Genomic DNA, 15,455 nt, shown 5'->3' with positions numbered 1-15,455 from the left:
GATGTTTACCCTAACTTGGAAAAATGAATTATGGTCTTAGCTGACCTAGCAGTATTTTATGTAAAGGCATGGTATTTATGCAAAGGGCTTCTTGTGATAAGAAGCATGTAATCCTGATGTATCATAAGTGCAAACTTTTGTGAAAGCGATATATGCAAAGTTTAATATGAACTATTTGGTGATTTGAGATCAAGTTAAAGGAAGGAAAATAATAGTAGATTACTTTTTTGAGTAGTGAGCTCTTCATGTAGTTGAAATTACATGTTTGGGTAGTGGGCTCATCTTGCATACATTACACTACAACTCCTAACAGGGTTGGAATGTTCTAATAGGGATTCAAAGTCTCCTAATAAGGACTGTTATACTGAATTTTCTCATTAACTCTTAACAGGGTCCATCCTCTAGCAAGGAATATATATATATATATATATTGGGTATCATCCCCACCAGGGTTTTCAATTGGCCAGGGTTTCCCTAGTTAACAAAATATGGTATCATGAATTATCTTTGTGCATTGTTACTATTACTGTTCAGCATTACTTTATTGATTTGTTATGCATGGTTTAAAGTAAGTAATAATATCTAGTTGGAAACTAAAGTTTGTAGATTATTGATTCACCACCCTCTTAGTAATTCTTATTTCTAACAATTGGTATCAGAGAATAGTAACTTTGAAGAGGCTTACTAGCTTAAGTAAGATTCCTATGGATATGGAACAGTTGATGAAAAACTTTGAAGAAGCTCTTGAACAAATTGATCTCCTTATTGAAGAAAGATATAAGTTGAAGGATAGATATGAAGACTCCAAACTATACATTGGTTAGTTGAAGGAAAAGATTGAACATATGAAATCTAGACTTGAATCTACTAAGTCTAGAACTATTGATGATGACTATTCAAAGTTAAAGGCAGAGTACAAAATCTTGAAGCATGAATTGAAGATTATAAATCTGAAATTTAATTTGAGAAGTGATCCTATCAAAATTGAATTTGATTTGAAGATTAAAAATGCAGATCTGAGAGCAAGTTTGGCAAAGGAAAGATTTGATTTTGAAACATCAAAAGAAGATCATGAAGAACTCCATAAGTACAATACTATTGTGAAAGGTGAATTAATGTAGTGCAAACAACATCTTGAGAAACTCTATTCTAGTAGAGAAAAACTTGATGATTCTATGTCTATACAGAGACCTTCTTATTGTTGGCAATATGTCCAATCAATCAAAAAAGGTAAGTAACATGGTTGTTATTTATAGAAACATATTTGTTTTGTAGATAAGTCATGTTCATTGGTGAAGGAAAATTGTCAAAGTATCAGATAGCATCACAATAGCATGATAGATTTAATGATAGTAGAATATTTCCTTAGAATATTCTCTTGCACAGTTAACTATAGATGTATGACATCATACTGATGACGTATACTAGTGCGTATGTTTGTATGATCAACTAAGTCCAAGTTATGAAGGAATTTGTGATGCAATAATAATACAGCACAAAACAAAGTATATCAACATAATGTGTTGAATGACTTGATTTATTATTTTGAATTACCATTTCTTAATGAGCTAGCTCTAATGATGTTATGTGAGCTAGCTAAGGTAGAATTTACCAATACATTTGGTATAAGTAAGGAACTTCATTTGCAAAGTTAGTGTGAAGTGAAGAAGTGAGAAAAATATAATCAGTGATTGTGAACTTGATATGATCTTGTGAAATGAGAGTAACAAGTGAATGCGATATTATGACATATGATGCAAAGAATTGTTATGTGAAATATGATGTAGATTAATATGTGCATAGTCGCTCTAGTATGAAGAATTATTAGTCATAAGATTTGTGAAGAACAACAAGTATCTCAGTATTTTATGTATATTTATTTTCTTGAAAATCTTATTGTATAGTTGTATGTTAGGGTAGTGGGCTCTTCTTGCACACATTTTTATATGATCTACCAACTCCTAATAGGGTTGAGGCTTCTAAAAAGGCTTAGTCTCCTAACAAGGACTTGAGACATTATACATTCTTCATAGACTCCTAATAGGGTCAATATCCTTAATTGGATCCTTTATATAGTGAATCATCTAGTGGGTTTCATCCCCACTGAGGTTTTCCCTTGGCCACGGTTGCCCTAGTAAAAAAAAATGGTGTTATGATCTCTCTTTGTGTATGGTTTTTCATACTGTTCAAAATTATTGGTTTACTTTCTTGTGCATGTGGTAAAGTAATTAATAATATTTTGTTGTGGGAAAAAAGATTGAAAATACTGATTCACACCAAACGCCCCCCCCCCCATATTATCTATTTCTAACAATTGGTATCATAGCTTGGTTATTCAAAAGAGGCTTAATAGCTTGAATAAGATCCCTATGGATATGAAACAATTGAAGAAGAACCTTCAAGAAGCACTTGAATAGATTGATCTCCTTACTAATGAAAGAGATGGCCTTAAGGATAGGTACAAGGATGCAAAAGCCTACATTGGTGAATTAAAGGAGAAAATAGATGACCTAAAGCAAAAAGAATCTAGTAAGCAAACTAGTGATGATGAAACTAAAGATCTAAAGAAGGAAAATGAGATCCTAAAACATGAGTTAAAGATAGTTAAACTTAAGCTGAGTCTTAAGAAAAATGCTGAAAATGCAGATTTGAGATCCTAGTTAAGCAAGGTGACATCTAAATTGGAATATATTAAGATAGAATATGTAGAATTAGAAAAATACAACACCATTGTGAAAGGTGAGTTGGTATAAAGAAAACAACAACTTGAGAAATTATATACCAACAGTGATAAGATTGAAGAACAAATATGTGCACAAAGATCTAGTTATGAAAATATTGGACATGGATTCTTTCTTGGTCAATCCACCAAGAAATCTATTGAGAGAAAAGAATATGATACTCCTAAAAGTAATAAGGATCTAAGAAAGATAGATGATACACCCAAGGAAAAAGAGAATGTCACTCATTCTGAGAAAGATAAAGAATCTAATCATGATATGCGTAACCAAAGAAAGGAATATTATGCTTGGTGTGATGAACTTGAAGACACTAAAGTTGATTGCAAAGATAAGTCCTTAAAACCTATTTCAAAGTTTTATTTTCAAAATTGTCATGGATATTGTCATTATCTAGTAGATTCTAAGAAACCTAAATTTGATAGTAATAACGCAAATAGTAGGATATATAGGAAAGCTAACCATGTAGGAAAGATAAGAAGATCCCACAGTAATGAAAGTGGAGAAAGAAGAAAAAATATTTGCTACAAATGCAACAATCTTGGACACATCGCAAGGAATTGTAGAGCATTGACAATCAACAGAAGGAACAGAAAAGAAATGTACCTGTATGTTAGTTATGTAATAACTTTGGACACATAACAAACTTTTGTAGAATGGATAGAAGAGACCTAAATAGGAATCAAAATTATAGAAGGAACAATAGAAGAAATGATATAAATGAGTAGACAAATGAATTAAAGGAAACCTTTATCAAGGCAAAGGAACTAGGATACTCTCATGTAGTTATAGAAGATGTACCTAACAAGACAATGAAGTCACTTATTGTTTGTGACTCCTCTTACCAAAATTAAGCATTCTCAATGAAATAGAGTATCAGTTATTGATAACTAATAATAGATTAAGTATCAAAGGTTGCATAGTTGACACTATGTAGTAGACACTAAGAGAAGTCTACAGTGAAGTGTGCATTGCCTAATAAGATTAGGATAAGGATATGTAAGAAGATTAATATCTGTATTGCACATAGATAATACACTAAACTAGTGGTAGACATGCATTTAATGTAAAGTATAGATTGTGAAAGATTTAAAAGACACAAATTGATTTGCATACATCATTTGCTTGTACGAAGTTTGAGTGCAAGATTGAAGAAAAATTTGAAGAATTAAAGAGGCTTGCAATTACTTGAAGTCACTGGAAACCCTAATATACAAAATTGAGGTATTTTCTGAATTGTTGAATATAATATTTCAAGAATGGTAAGACAAGAAGTCTTTAATGTAAGCAATAGACCTAGGTATAATTTCAAAAAACACCTATTTTTTTCTTTGCTTGATGACCCTATTGGAGCATTTTCACAAGTTCTAAAAAAATGTTCTTCACATTGAGGATATAAGAGGATATATTCATTACAAGATTGAAAGCATAGGTGACTTAGAAATTCATAAGGAATTGGAGAAAATGTGCAGTAATTAATGACTTGTCATTGAAACTTAAACATAGATACCTAGAATGACTTAACCTAGTTAAGCATATGTTCTACATGGATTTCAACAATAATGAATGGAAAAGGATAATCCTAATTAGAGTACATGGTTATTTTCTATGGTTGGGAGATTCTATCATATGTATTGACAATAACCTAATTCACAATGTCACAGGTTTGAGCAATGAAGTATGCAATCTAGTAAATATGAAAAATGTGCACAAGATAGTTGAGGAAAATCTCAATACTTTTTTTTATGGTAGAAACATGAAAGTAAACACCATTCAAGATGATGGAGTGAGACTCATTTGTAAGATTTTGGGCTATAAGTACAATCATGGATCTATGATAGATTCAATACCTACATGATTTCTTCATGCAACTTACTTGGCAGTAAGAGGTGAAAAGGTTAATATGTGTGATATTATCTAAACATAGTTGTTGGATAACATGTCTAGAATGAAGATATCAAGAAGTGCAGTCTTTAGGTTTGAATCCCTATTGACACATATATTTTTCTATACTACTAAGAAGGTCCTTGAAATCAAAAATTGGAATAAAAGTGAGTGCACAATGTAGTTAGTCACTTGAGCATTAAGGTCAAGATCTGAAATAGTGAGAGACAATGATATTGGAAGAATAATGAAGTCTTTCCAAGCTGAAATGCAACAAAGGTATAAGATACCTCCTATGCTACTAGAGAAGTATAAGGATGACTTGTGTTTCATGGTTCAAAAAAATTTAACTTGCATGGAAGTTGTAGTTCCAAAAGTAAAGTTCATTGAACCTATGGGATATGAGATGAGTGAGGAATTTATTGAACGGTATGCAAAAAAAATCCTTCATTCTATAGTTGATTCTGAATGTCCTAGATGGGGAACATATTATGAGAAAATGAGAGAAGTCAAAACTAATTAAATAATGAAGGATTCCAAGAAAAAGGTGGAGAAGATAATTGATTCTATTTTGAAAGAATCTAGGATGACTAGGAAAGAATTTGATGAGGTGAAAGGGATATCTATGGAAGTGAAGGCTAGTGATCAATCTAAGATTTTGACCCCTACACCCATTGCAATGGCAATACCTACTAAAGAGGTCATAGTTACCCAAACAAGTGCATAGAAACCTAATGTGCCTTATGCCATAGTTGAACAACAACAATCTCCAAGGAGTCAAATGAAGACTAAAGAAGCATCAGCTACAAGAAAGCCTACAAAGTCTAAAAGGACCAAAACTCCTCCTAAGAAGAGGGTGAAGCCAACTACAAGTGGTCCAAGCAAGAGAAGAAGAAACTTGTAGATTAGTTCTTCTAAGTCTAAGGAAGAAACTGGTGATAGACTAGTAGAGCCAACTAATCAAGAAGCAAAGACGTTGGCAAGGAAAAAAGCATGGAAGCCAAAGTTAGAGAATCCTGACATTCAAATCATTAATGACAATCATTTTGTACATTTTAATAAGTACTATGATTTTTATAATAATATGGATAGAAGATAGTTAGAAAATGTAGTAGTTAGGAATATGATCCCGAAAGATAAAAGGTTTGGTAGTATAAGAGGTAAAATACCTGAAGACTTGTACAATAGATTGCTAAATAGAAAGAATAGAGTTTTAGAGGAAGATAAACAAATAAGAATTAATATGGTGAAAATGTTATGTTCTATAAATAATGAGGAGGAAATAACACTTATTCTGAAAGGTATAGCACCTTTGTTATGTAATAAGAAGAGATCCATTCTCCTCATGGGAGGAAATTATAAAGAGGTTAATAAGGAAACACAAAAGGCTATAGTCAAATTTATGTCTACTATGACTAAGGTAACTACACAACTAGAGAAGGCAAGCTAGATGCCTAAGGAAAGTGTGCAACCAAAGGAGGCAAGCCAGATGCCTAAGGAAAGTGTAAAACTAGAGGAAGCAAGCCAAACACCTAAGGAGTGTGTGCAAATAGGGGAAGCAAGTCCTACTGGAGATAGTCCACCCCATAATTTTGAGCAACCAACTAGAACACCTATTTCTAGTAATTCACCACATATCACCATTGATAGTGAATCAATGCAAATAGATAAAACAAAGGTGATAGCTGATAGAACTAAGGATCCATTCAAGGATTTTGGTGCTAGTATTGTTGGCAATATTGTTCATTATAGTAGCTCATTTGATGAAGCAAAAGATTAGGAGCCAAAGGAAGAAGATGCACCTTCGGATAAGAAAATTGAGCCCACTAGTGAAGCAGCTACTTCAAATGTACCCTTAACACCAGTAGTAGTAACTCCATCCACACCACCTACCCAAGCAGTAGTTGTCATAGTAACAACAACTCAGTTAGATGAAGAATATGAAGAAAAAAATCTCTTATCTTCTTTGAGAAAATTTCTTGAGAAGAAGAAATCAGTTAAGTCCATTGAAAAGACTTTGATTTCAATATTGGATAGAATGGAAAAGATAGTGAGCCCTGTTGAAATACCTACAAAAATTCAACAACTTGCAAAAATCTTGTGTAAAGTGTTTGATGATGAGTTCACAACACTCACTAATGTGGCTACAATACAAGCACAAGTGGAGCATGATGGTAAACTCCTTAATGCCATGTGCACAAATATAAGGAATAATATAGAAAATTTGAATGAATGCATTAAAGCATTAAGATAGAGTATTGAAGAAGGAAAAAAAGTTTATGCTAAGTTCAATTTGATATACATCAATCTTTAAAGTTTTGAGAGAAGGTAATTGAGCTTTAAACATAAACTAACAAATTTTTGAGACAAAATCAGAGAGCATGCAATGCAAGCCATTCATGATAGCATCAAGTATTTACAAGTAGAAAAGGAGAAAGCTCTAAAAAGATTTACTCTTTTGAGAGATCACTTATCTCCACATGTAACATTGCTAGAAAATTGGTTGGAGGAATGCTTAGTAGCAAAGTCCTCATATGAAAAATTTGTGGCAACAGATCTGAACACAGTAGAGTTAGCCACATATGCCTTATGTGCACTAATTAGTGTATCTGATGCACTAAAAGATAGTTGGAAGAAACACCTTGCATAGTTAAAGACTAACTTTAGTGATTGTTTCTCCAAGTTTTGATGCATCTACCAGATTTTGATAGACTTTTCTTTTTGTGACACCTTTGTCATTGATTTCGAAGGGGGAGATATATGGAAAATTGTAACTAGTAGTGAGATTTTTTTGTAATTTGTAAGGGAGAGCAATATGTTGTAATCAGAGTTATAAGGGATGTAATCCCCTTAAAACATGAATACAATGGCTTTTACTATGTTATGATTATTTGTTTTGTTTGGTATGACAACATGTTTGGGACTTAGCTGATTTTTCCAAAATGTTGCCATCAATGCCAAAGGGGGAGATTGTTGGAAATATGTCCAATCAATCAAATAATGTAAGTAACATGGTTTTCATTTATGGCAACATATTTTTTTTGTAGATTAGTCATGTTCATTGGTGAAGGAAAATTGTCTAAGTATTAGACAACATCACAATAGCATGAAAAATTTGATGATAGCGAAATATTCCCTTGGAATATTTTCTTGTACAATTAACTAGAGATGCATGACATCATACTAATGATGTATACTAGTGTGCATGTTCATATGATCAAATAAGTCCAAGTTATGAAGGAATTTGTGATGCAATAATGATACAATGCAGAACAAAGTATATCAGCAGAATGTGTTGAATGGCTTGATTTATTATTTTGAATTATCATTTCTTAATGATCTGAATCCAATGATGTTATGTGAGCTAACTAAGGTAGAATTTACCAATACATTTGGTATAAGTAAAGAACTTCATTTGTGAAGTTAGTGTGAAGTGAAGAAGAGAGAAAATTATAATCAATCATTGTGAACTTGACATGGTCTTGTGAAATGAGAGTAATGAGTGAATGCAATATTAGGACATATGATGCAAAGAATTGCTATGTGAGATATGATGTAGATTGATATGTGTATAGTCACTTTTTTATGAAGAATTTTTAGTCAGAAGATTTGTGAAGCACAACAAGTATCTTAGTATTGTATGTATACTTATTTTCTTGAAGATCTTATTTTGTAGTTGCATGTTAGGGCATTGGGCTCTTCTTGCACACATTTGTATATGATCCACCAAATTCTAACAAGGTTGAAGCAACTCCTAATAGGGTTGACACTTCTAACAAGGCCTAGTCTCCTAACAGGGACTCAAGACACTATACATTCTTCATAGTCTTCTAACATAGTCAATATCCTTAATCCGATCCCTTATATAGTGGATCATCTAGTGGGTTTCATCCCAACCAAGATTTTCCCTTGGCCAAGGTTTCCCTAGTTAACAAAATATGGTGTTATGATCTCTCTTTGTATATGGTTGTTTATACTATTCAAAATTATTGGTTTACTTTCTTGTGCATGTGGTAAAATAATTTATAATATCCAGTTGTGGGCAAAAAGATTGAATATACTGATTCACTCTCCTCTCAGTATTATCTATTTCTAACACTTATGATAAGACTAGTCTTAGTTATATGATTAACATGTCTACAAAGAAACCTAAGATTAGATTAGATTTGAAAGAAAAAGGAAAATCTGATGATAAGATTGAGTCAAGTCAATCGTTTGAGAAACGTAAAGAAGTTCAACAAATGAATGAAGTTGAAATCTTGGATGAACCAAAGCAAGTTGAGACTTCCAAGAAAAATAGGTATGAATTTAGAGGTAAGTGATTTTTATGTAATGAAATAGGTCATATGAAAAGAGATTATACTAGTAAGTCATTTAATCATGTTAAGGACTTTTATTATCATAATTGTCATGGTATGGGTCATAATGCAATTGATTATAGGAAACCTAAGTATGATAATGATAGAAGAAATAATAGAATGTCTAGAAATACTAACCCTATAGATATGACCTTATGATGATGGAAGATAGATTGTATGCTATAAGTGTAACAACTTAGGACACATTTCTTAGAATTGTACTACACTTGATGATCAGTAGAATCCTAGAAGCAGAGCATCTATATGTTAGTTATGCAATAATGTTGGACACACAACAAGGTACTACATAATGAATAGAAACTTCAAAGATAGAAGGAAAAATAGAAGAAACTTTGGAAATAGAAGAAATTCTAGAAATAATAGAAGGAACCAATAAAGGAACTTAGGAACTAGCAGAAGCCATGATAAATAAATAAACATTGTAAGTGAACTTCAAGAAGAAATTAATGAAGCATTTGTGAAAGGAACAAATATCTCAAAAGAGAAGTTAAATGATGATGAAATAGAAAGATCAAAGTCAATTGTTGAGTTTGATTCAATTAAGTTGAATTAAGGGTTTTCACAACATCAAAAATTGAGAACTTCAATCAAAGATCAAATTAGAGGTAGTGAAGTTGGGAAAAGGTGTATCTAGTTGTGTTTAGATGGTACCTAAGCTTGCTTGTAATTTGGAGCTCATCTAAACAAGTTGTGATGAAATTCATAGTTATTGGTATTATAGTAAGAGTTGATTCTATAAAAGAAGATGAAAAGTACATTTTTATTGAGAATCTCATGATGTGAAGTTTTGACAATGTTTGTCATGATGAAAGGAGGCTATAGTAGACCTTAGATGACATCTAAAGATCAGATAGATTAGTTTGTGTAGTTATCTAATTATAGAATGCAAATAGTAGCTTTTCATGTTTGTGAAGTACACAATTAATGCAGTTTCAAGTTGATACATAAATAGAGTACATAATTGATTTTACTACATTTGTGAACACATTTGAAGTGAAGTGAATTTTGAAGTGACTTGTTAGAGAAATTTTGAAGCAAACACTATTTTTGGAAAGAGGTATTTTATCATTTTGTCACAATATTTGTTCAGTAAAGGATATTGTTGTTAAGAATTATGGGTATGTCAATTGTTCATAGTATCAAGAATAAGGATAGACTTGAGTTTAAGGTAGTTTTCATAAAACCTAGTGATGGAAACACTAATTCTACATTGTCTATCACCCTGAACAATGTAGCCTATTTGGAAGATATAGAAAACTATTTTAATTACAAGTTTGATTCTGCTAGTAGTGAATATATGAATAAGGATATGGAAATAGTCTTTAACCATGACATGACGATAAAGATCAGATTTGAGAATTTGAGTGAATTGGACTTGTTTAAATATCATTTTTATCATGAACTAGATACAAATGAATGGACACAAATTATAATAAGTAGAATACATGATGTAAAGTTATGGATGCAAGATAATGTAGTAGAAATTTTTGCCAACCTTATACATGAGGTAACTGGTCTTAGCAAACAAGGCAGTGTACCCATAGAAGAGAAACTGGTCAAGAAGAAAGTAGAAAGCTACACTAAGGCAATTTACAATGGGAAGGCTATGGTAATCAGCTCCATCAAGTAGGATTATGTGAGATTTCTTAGTAGAATAATAGCTTATTCAGTTTGTGAAAGTTCTAAGATGGATGAACTTTTAGCAGGTTTTATGTATGCAGCTTAGAAGATTTGTGTTGAGAAAGAACAAGTGAATTTGAGTAAAATTCTAAGAATGCAACTCCTGAAAAACCTTGAGAAGATTAAAAGAATAAAGAATGGTGTATTTAAAATCAAATTATTGATTAATCACATATTCTTTCATGTGCTAAAGAGATTCCTTAGTTTTTAGTAACATATGTTATGAGTAGTGATAGATGCACTATAGAAAAGATATCGGAGGTATGTAGAAGACTTCCTAGATAAAAGGTATTGGATCGAGGTAATCTGATTATGAGAACATTCCAAAATGAGATGAAACAAAGATTTAGGATCTCACCTACTATTGTGGATAGGTTCAAAGAGGACATATGTATTTTAGTTGATACTAAATATAAATACATTCAAGTAGTAGAACATCAGGAAACCTTTTTGGATCCTTTGAGCTATGAGTTGGGTGATGATATTGTAGTTGGATACATTGATCTATTGTTGAATTATAAGATAGATAAAGCTAAGTACATATTTGGTAAATTTGATGAGATCACATAGCATGCTCATCAGGCAACCTTGGAGAAGGCATCTCAAAGGAAGGTTGAATCAATTATGAAGGCATTATCTAAGGCCAAAATGATAGAAAGTGATTATGACGTAGTGAGACAAACATTGAAACAATATGTATTGAATATTCAACCCTTGTTAGTTTGAGTTGCAAAGACAACTTCAGGAAAAATAATACCTTATGTTGTAGTATTTGATGTTTAGCCTAGTGAACATAAGAGAAAATCAGAAAGATTAGCTATAGTTCCAACAAAGGCGAAGAGAGTTAAGAAGATGACTTCAAGACCTAGAAAGAAGCATAAAGCATTGTTGACAACTGAATCTAGTAGTGATGAAGAAGTTGAGGAACAAGAAATAAAGGTGACCCCACCTAAACAAGAAATAGGAAAACCTCAACAACCATGAAAGCCAAAGATTGAAAAGATAAACACATCAATTGCAAATGAGAGAAACTTTGTTTAGACAAGAAAAATTTATGATCTTTATAATAACTTTGAGAAAGATCAAATTGATATCTCTACTGTAGGACATATCATTGAAAATTATCTAAGTATGACGGATTTCAAAGGAGTAGTGAACTAGAAAGTCTATGAGAGACTTATAGAGAAGAAGACTCTAGCAAGGGAAGAAGACCTTGAACTTCAAAAGTCTATGCTAAGGAAAATCTACAAGATTGGTGATGAAGATGAGATTAAGAGATTGCTGAATAACCTTACCCCATATTTGTAAAATAAATTAAGATCATTTTTATTTATGGTTGGATAGAAGAATAAGTTGAGAAAGGAGACAATAGTAGCTATCAGCAAGATGTTGTCAAAATCATGGATAGAAACTCCTCTAGCCCTTAAAACAATGAAAGTATTAGTAAGTGGTGATACCATGAAAATTGATCAAACCATTGTTACTCTAAGCATTGATGATACCAATCCATTTTGTGGCTCCAAACCAAATATACTTGATATAGAGGATGTTGAAGATAAGTTGAAGCAAATTGAGGAAGAAAATAGGCTTATCAAAATTGAAAAAAAAAGATAGAGGAAGCCAAGCAAAAATTTTTTGAGAATGAGAGGAAAAGAAAGGAAGAAGAAGATAATAAAAAAAAATAGAGGAGGAAGAAAGGAAAATATTAGAAGAAAAGAAGGAAAGAGAAGAAAAAGAAAGGAAAGAAGAGGAAAAGAGGAAAGCTAAGGAAGTAACAAAGAAATAGAGGGAGGATGAAACTAAACCATCTAGTTCATATAATTTTCTCTCTCTTTCCAGTCTATCTACTGATGATGATGATCAAAAAGATCTGATCTCATCCTTGACCAAATTAATTGAGAAAAATAGGAAAGTAAAGAGTTTACAAAGATCAGTTATGGAAGTGACAAATAGGCTAAATAGTACATTGGTAGTTCAACACTTAGAACCAAATCCTGAATACAGAACATAGGTAGTGCTAAAGTCTTTTGATGAAGAGTTTACAAATTTGCCAAATGTTGTAGAGACAAAAGCTTAGATTTCCCATAATGCTAACTTGTTTAGCACCACCTTTCAGAATATTAAGAATGACTTAATCAACTTTAATATATGCATTAAAGAACTTTGGAAGTGTTAGTAGGAAGAGAAGTTCTTGTATGTTAAGTTTACCTTATCATACAAACTGACTACAAATTTGGACAGTCAGTTAGAGGCAAAGTTAAATGAGTTAGAGGCCTTATCTAGCCCAATCCAACACCTATCAAGTAAAGTTGATGGTATTGAAAGCCAAGTTTCCAGTGTTCATAGCAAGATCAAGAAATTGGAACTTTAGAAAGAGAAAATATTATGGAGAACATCTGATTTCAGAGAATCTATTAATATGAAGTCATCATTTATTGAGAAGCAAATCGAAGAATGTGTCAAGGACAAGGACACATATACTAACTTCTTGTATTAAAATATCAATTTAGTTGAGATTGCATCATATGCATTATGTACAATTCTCTGATCAGTAGAATCTACAAAAGAGACATGGAAAAAAGGTATGGACAACTTGAAAAGTATTTTTGAAGACTATATGAAGATTATTACACCATAAAGCAAAGATAACAGTTTTGATAATTTTTGAATATAATCTTGACATTCTATGACCTTTGTCATTGATGTTAAAGGGGAAGTAATAGTAGAGAAAATTGTGAAGTAGAGAAATGCTTGTTTAGTATGAAGTATATTGTAAGGGGGAGCATATATATAAAGTTGTAAAGTTGTAATAGATGTAATGTTTATTTTGTTAGTTAAGTTTTTGTCACTTAGACAATTTTCCCTATTTTATTACCATCAATGCCAAAGGGGGAGATTGTTGACAATTGGCTAATTGTGAAATTTAATTTTTGTCATTAATGGAAACACATGATGTATAAGTTGTCAAGAATCCTTAGAAATAATGATACTCAATGTTTGGTGATTAGAAAATTATCTAAGTACATAATTCGGTTTACAACAATATATTGTTTTGTTTATAACATGTTGTAGATGTCATATTATGACAACCAAAGTTACATGGAGATAGTATACATGTCGATGATGATGTGTATAACCTCAAAAGTTGTATAGATTGTACAAAATAGAGTTAATAATGTTTTGGTGAAACAAGATAGTGAAATTGAAGGAAAGAATTATTTTGGTTGTAAAACAATTACTTGTCCAATTAGGGCCAATGTCGTAGATGTTTACCCTAACTTGGAAAAATGAATTGTGGTCTTAGTGAAGCTAGCAATATTTTATGTAAAGGCATGGTATCTATGCAAAGGACTTCTTGCAATAAGAAGCATGTAATCTTGATGTATCATGAGTGCGAGCTTGCGAGAAAACTTTTGTGAAAGTGATATATGCAAAGTTTTTAATGAACTATTTGGTGATACAATATTAAGTTGAAGGAAGGAAAATAATAGTAGATTACTTGTTTGAGTAGTGAGCTCTTCAGGTAGTTGAAATTGCATGCTTGGGCAGTAGGCTTACCTTTCATACATTACATTACAACTCCTAAAAGGGTTAGAATCTTCTAATAGGGATTCAAAATCTCCTAACAGGGACTATGTTAGATACAATTGATCAATTGTGTGTTGTCTTTGATGTTACACAAATGTCATATCACTTATCAAATAGAGTCTACCAAGCTCAGTTGGTCAGCAAAGTGAATTACAGAGTCTATCGAGCATTCTTGAAAGTTACTCTGGAAATAGTTTCTACCGAGCTCACTTAGGTGTTGAAGGTTTCTATGGCAGAAGTTAGTTTCTACTGAGCTCACAAGGTTATCAAAGGAAAGTTAGTGTTCAATGAGTTCACTTGGTCTCTAAAGGATTTTATAGAGTTTATAGTGTTTACTGAGCTTCAATTGGTTAACACTGGAAATCATTTCTGGAGTAGTGTTTACCAAGCAGGGTCGACCAATGAAGGATTTCATTATTTTGGGAAATAATGTTTAATTATTTTATGTAATGTTTGTAGCTAACTAATGTAATGATTATTGATAATTGTAACTTGTAAATGAGCTAAATGGATGATTTGTAAGGTAGAAATAGAAGGTCAAGTTGTGAATTCTAAATTGTAATGAGCGAGCATGCAAGTGAGTTGAGTGTGTGAAGAGGAAAGTGTGAGTGAATTTTGAAGAAGGATTAGATATCTTTGAGGAGTAGAAAAGGTGTATTCAATTAGAGAGGATCTAGTGAAGCAAAATAGAGATTTGTATCAGCAAAGTTTAGTTGCATCTCATTTAGGTAACTTCATTGTTGCTTTCTCACCATTGTAGCAGTGACTCCTAAATCTCTTAATAGAGTTGGTCTAACAACCATTTTGAAATCCTCTAACAAGGTGACAATTCTATTGAATTGTTCTAAAGTCCTCTAGCAAGGCCACTCCTAGTAGGGTGATTAAATCCTCTAACAAGGTCACAACTAATAGTCTATTTTGTAACCTTTAATAGGATTGGCTCCTAACAGGGCTCACTTCAGAAGAGTGAAAATTAGTAGCTAGTTACTTGGTGGTTTTTCCCATTTTGGGTTTCCACGATAAATTTTTTGCCTCTTGTGTTCATCTTATTTCTTTTATGCATGCATGTTAAACATTTGTGAATGCTTAAAGATCAATAATATGTTAACATTTAGTACATCTATCAAGTAATGACATTTTTCTATGTGGCTATAGAGTGATAGCAATAACTAGTTTTATAAGACAT

The sequence above is a fragment of the Cupressus sempervirens genome, chromosome 1 (assembly GCF_028749045.1).
Source record: "Cupressus sempervirens isolate cs-2001-9-10 chromosome 1, ASM2874904v1, whole genome shotgun sequence".
In the NCBI taxonomy this organism is placed as follows: domain Eukaryota; kingdom Viridiplantae; phylum Streptophyta; class Pinopsida; order Cupressales; family Cupressaceae; genus Cupressus; species Cupressus sempervirens.
This window is presented reverse-complemented; position numbering follows the sequence as displayed.